This window comes from Otolemur garnettii, unplaced genomic scaffold (assembly GCF_000181295.1).
Source record: "Otolemur garnettii isolate 467f Iridium unplaced genomic scaffold, OtoGar3 scaffold00097, whole genome shotgun sequence".
NCBI lineage: Eukaryota > Metazoa > Chordata > Mammalia > Primates > Galagidae > Otolemur > Otolemur garnettii.
This window is the reverse complement of record NW_003852492.1, coordinates 1,348,029-1,353,047: the sequence shown is the minus strand read 5'-3', so window position 1 is coordinate 1,353,047 and position 5,019 is coordinate 1,348,029. Positions and strand designations below refer to the sequence as shown.

Genomic DNA, 5,019 nt, shown 5'->3' with positions numbered 1-5,019 from the left:
AAAATGGGACTTAGAGACAAACTTTAAAGAAAGTGAAAGTTTTAGAAAGGAAAATACTAAGTACTTAGTACTAAGTATTTCTGGCGATTGGCCTGGCAAAAACAAAGGCATCAAAATACAAAAGTATTAAACATTACCTTTTTGTCATTGCTTTACTTTTAATTTATGTATTTATGCACTTATTGATTTGAATATCAACATATGTTGCCATATTTTAAAATTGAATTCATACAATGAGGAATCTTAAATGAAAAAAAAAGTACTTATCATATAAAAATTATTACAAAGGTAAAACTATAAAACCATAGAAAAAATACACAGGAGAAACTCTTTGGGATCTAGAGCCAGGTAGACAGTTCTTAGTCTTGACACAGAAACACCGGTCTGTAAAAAGAAAAATTGACCATTTGAACTTTGTTGTCCTGCAAAAGTCATGTGAAAAGTATGAAAAGATAAGCTAGAGAATGAGAGAAGATATGTGCCAACCAAACACCCATCAAAGGAATAAGACACAGAATGCATGAAGGACTGACTCTCAAAAATTAAACATTAAAAAGTCAATTAGAAAATTGGAAAAAGATGTATTTCACTGAGGAGGGTTTAGAGACGGCACATAAGCATGTGAGAAGGTGCCTTAGAAATTAGCCACCAGGGAAATGCAAAATAAAACCACAATGAGATATCACCATCCACCTATCAAAATGGCTAAAACAAAAAAGTGTCAACAGCAAATGCTGACCAGGATGTGGGAAACTCCGTCTCCTGTGTGTTGCCGATGACTGCAGTAATCAGTACAGAAATGGTGTGGGTGTGTCTTATGAAGTTAAGCTTGCAATCACTATGTGACTGGGCAATTGCCTTCTTGAGCATTTATCCCAGAGAAATAAAAACATTTTCCTATAAAAGCCCATATGTGACAGTTCATACCAGCTTTATTCATAATTTCTGAACACTGGAAACAGCAAATGTCCTTCAATGGGCCAATAACTAAACAAACTGTATCATGTACACACGAGGGAGGGGAATGTTGTCCCATGAAATGAGAAGTAATGATACACACACTTGATACACACAGTAATTTAGATGATCTCCAAAGGTCACACTATATAATTCCATTTGCATGATATTTTGGAAATAACAAGACTTGGGCATGGATGTTAGATTAGTGATTGCCAGAGTTGAGGGACGGGGACTGGAGGCAAAGGAAGTGGTTGTAAAAGGCAATGGGAAGGGTCCTGGCATCGTTTGAGGGCTTTGTATCATGACTTTTATATGGGCTGCATGTCATTGTCCCCCCAAAGTTAACATGTTGAAACCTTTACCCCCCAAATGGTAGTATTTGGAAATCGATTAGGTTTAGATAAGGTCTTGAGAGTGGAGCCCCCGACAGCCCAAAATGATTAGTACCCTGATAATAAGAGTAAAAGGATAATAAGGGTAAGAGACTGGAGCTCTTTCTGGATTCACCATGTGAGATGACAGCAGGAAGACCAGTGTCTGCAAGCCAGGAGGAGGGTCATACCCAGACCCTGAAACTACTGGCACCTTGATCTTGGGAAATAAACATCGTTAGTGTTTGATTAACAGTTGCATACCCAAAGGGTCCAGCACAGACCCCACTGTGGTTTGCTGTTGTTGGTCTCTGCGGGGAGCTACAGCCTCACCATTTATGACTTTTCTTTTAGACTCCTACCCACCCGTCTGCAACACTCCCTCATGTCAGCACTGGGATCAGCAGTTCTCAACACTCTGTTATCAGCAGGGACAAGTGGCTGTTTCTTTTCCAGGAAAGTTGGCATTCTGTTTTTTTCTAACTGTTTTTCATAATGAAGTTAGTAAGTGGTATATTTGTGTTTGGTGAAGATCAAGGTACACATACCTGAAAATATAGAATGTCTGATAATTCTGTAAATCCATTTATGTGAAACAATTACTAACATTATCAGACACAAATATGGTGAAGAGGCAATATAATTTGTTGGTAGCTGAGGTAGAGGAAGAAGGAATAGCTGTCAGATTTTGAAGCATAACGAGGAAATTTTCACTAGTTCCTAGAGTGAACCAGAAGAATTCGTGGAGGTGGAACGTGAAATTATTCATTCTGAGGAACAGAATGAAGAGGAAGAAGAAAAAGATGATGATGATTGTAGAGAAGACGTGCAAAATACAGACCCCAAGAGAAGGTCACGCCCAGTTGTAAAAACAGAGCAGCCTACCGCTCAGGTGATGGCACCATCAGGACCAACACGACACTCACTGCCAAGAAAGGATTGAGGAGATGGCAATTAGCTGATATTATGGGGACTCAAGTGGGAGGAAGATCAGGAATAGAACCTCAAACGCCATTGTCATTCTTCATCGTATTTCTCTGACACCCACCTACTCTGGCACCGAGAGTGGGGCTAGTAAGTTATATAAGACTGAGACAAACATCTGAATGATGATGTGTTCAAGATAGCAAGGTAAAAATGGTCAACAGGACCATTATGGATCAGATTTTAGATCTCAACTTGAAAACAGAAAGCATTAAACAAGGTATTGAAATAGCAGGTGTAAAGTAGCTTCAGAAAGCACTCTAATGAAAACAGCAAATCTCTCGTGAACAACTTGCCTGACATTCAGGTTCAGTCTTTCTGCAAGCTCCTTGGTCTGTATAGACACTGACCATCCTTCCAAAATTAAAAAAGAAAAAATCTTTTGTTTTATTTTTTAAAAAGAAAAAAAGAAAGAAAATAATTTTCTTCCTTATCATTATGAAATGTTCCTATTTATCTCTAAGAATGAGTTTCCCCCTTAAAATATCTTGTCTTTTAATAGTATGAGATTATATCAAATTTTATTTGGCTAGTGTTTGATATGATATATATTTTTATTTCTTTTTATTTCAATATTTCATTGCTTTTGTATTTCAATTATGTCCCTTATAGCAGCTAAGATTGTTGCTATCATTTTTAATCCAGTATCAGAGTTATTGTTGAAAAGCATTAATTGATGATGCTGTTGTTTTAATCCAATATAATAATAACTGTCTTTTATTTGGAGTATTTCGTTCTTTTACTCTTAATTTTCTTAGTGAAGTATTTGGAATTAAATATACCATTTAACTACTGTGCCTTTTTAAAATTTATCCCACCTGTTCTATTTTCTCTTTTTATAGATTACTTCTTTTTGAAAATAAATTACTTAGATAAATTATTTTGATTATTTTCTAAGTTATTCATTTTTTAAAAAAATATGGAACGCAATGGAGGAAAAAGTATCCAATGTACACACCCCTATTATGAAACTAATTTATACCTTTTATATGAAAGCTATAACCAAATAGCCTAAGAATATGGGGCGGGGGGAGGGAGAAGGGAGGGGGTAATGGGTGGAGGGACGGGGATTGGAGGGATCACTTCTGAGGTTTATCTTACAGGGGTACAACTGAATCTTTCTAAGAGTAGAATGTGAACGTTTTAAAACAATAACTGAGAAAATGACATGAAGGCTGTGTTGACCAGTTTGATGGAAGTATTTCGGATTGCATGTGAAAACCCCACACTGTACCCCAGAAGTGCATTAACATACATAGTTACCATTCAATTAAAAAAAAAAAAAAGAAAAAAAATATATGGAACGCTTCACGAATTTGCATGTCATCCTTGCACATGGGCCATGCTAATCTTCTCTGTATCATTCCAATTTTAGTATATGTGCTGCCAAAGCAAGCACGGTTATTCATTTTTTAACATTTCATTTCCCTCCATTGTATTAATACTTATACATTATTTCACTGTTCTGTCAGTAGTTATGCCAGAGACTACAACATGTGACTGATGTATTAAAAGCCTAATGTAGATTAATAATTTTACCTATTCCTGAATAATATAAGGACCTTGGAACATTTACACTCTTTCTTCTAAAGCCCTTTACTATATTCTTTTTAGACCTTTTTGTTATAAATGTATGTGACTTCATTAAAAATTACCTTATTAGATAGTATTACCTACAACAGATAATTTTAGATTTACTCTCCTATTTACCCATTTCACTATTCTTCATTCCTTTCAGCATTACGGACTTCCCATCAAACTCAAATATGGAAAACTTTAGATTAGATACAGTTGAAAAGAGAATATGTAAACTAGAAGACAGATTCAAAGAAAATATCAAATCTAAAACACATAGGAAAAAAGGGTAAAAAATACAGGAAGGAAAATAAGAGATCTAAGGCATGATTTTTAAAAACTGTCTAAAATGTATGTGTTTGGAGATCCAGAAGAAGGGTATTTAGAGACTGGGACAGACTAAGAAAATTTAACTGAATCTAATCTGCTTTAAAATTTATATTTGTTGACTTTAATTTCAATTATTGATTATTCAGTTCTATCCAATATTCCAGTCTTTGCCTGAAATTTCAAACTTACATTTCCTTTCCTTCAACAAACATTCTTATTTTAAAGTTCGTATTTAATAACTTCCTTAACTTGATCCCTTATGTCTTCCTTCCTATTGTGTATTGTTTTTCTTGGCTTCTAATTGTGTCCTTACACTCTTGTTATATTTTATTTTCTGACCTAATACATCACAGTGTAGCCTAGCTTACCTTAAAATGTGCTCAGAACACTTACCTTGGCCTACAGTTAGGCAAAATTATCTAACACAAAGTCTAATTTATACTACAGTGTTGAATATTTCATGTGGTTTATTGAATCCATAGTGAGAGTGAAAAACAGTCATCGTGTGAGTAATTGAAGTAGTTCTACTTAATGTGTACTGCTTTCACAACATCATAAAGTCAAAAACTGTCATTAAATTGAGGACTGTCTATATTTGTTCATAGATCATTTGAGTCTACGTACAGCTCTGGTCAGCTATGTTTCTTTCTCTCCTTTCCTTTTAAAAGAGAAACAGGTGGTCACTGCACTGCCCAGGTGGACTGCAGTGGCTAGTCACAAGCATGATCACTCATCGCTCCTGCAGCCTCAAACTCTTGGGCTCAAGGGAGCTTCTCATCTCAGCTTCCGGGTCCCTGGG

The 5,019-nt window shown here is 35.6% G+C and overlaps 1 non-coding gene across 1 annotated transcript; it reads right to left on the bottom strand.

Moving 5' to 3' along the window:
• Positions 1-3,607: 3,607 nt before the first annotated feature.
• Positions 3,608-3,714, bottom strand: LOC111727217. The gene has a single exon (XR_002774820.1). It is a non-coding gene; the product is annotated as a U6 spliceosomal RNA (small nuclear RNA).
• Positions 3,715-5,019: the final 1,305 nt, after the last annotated feature.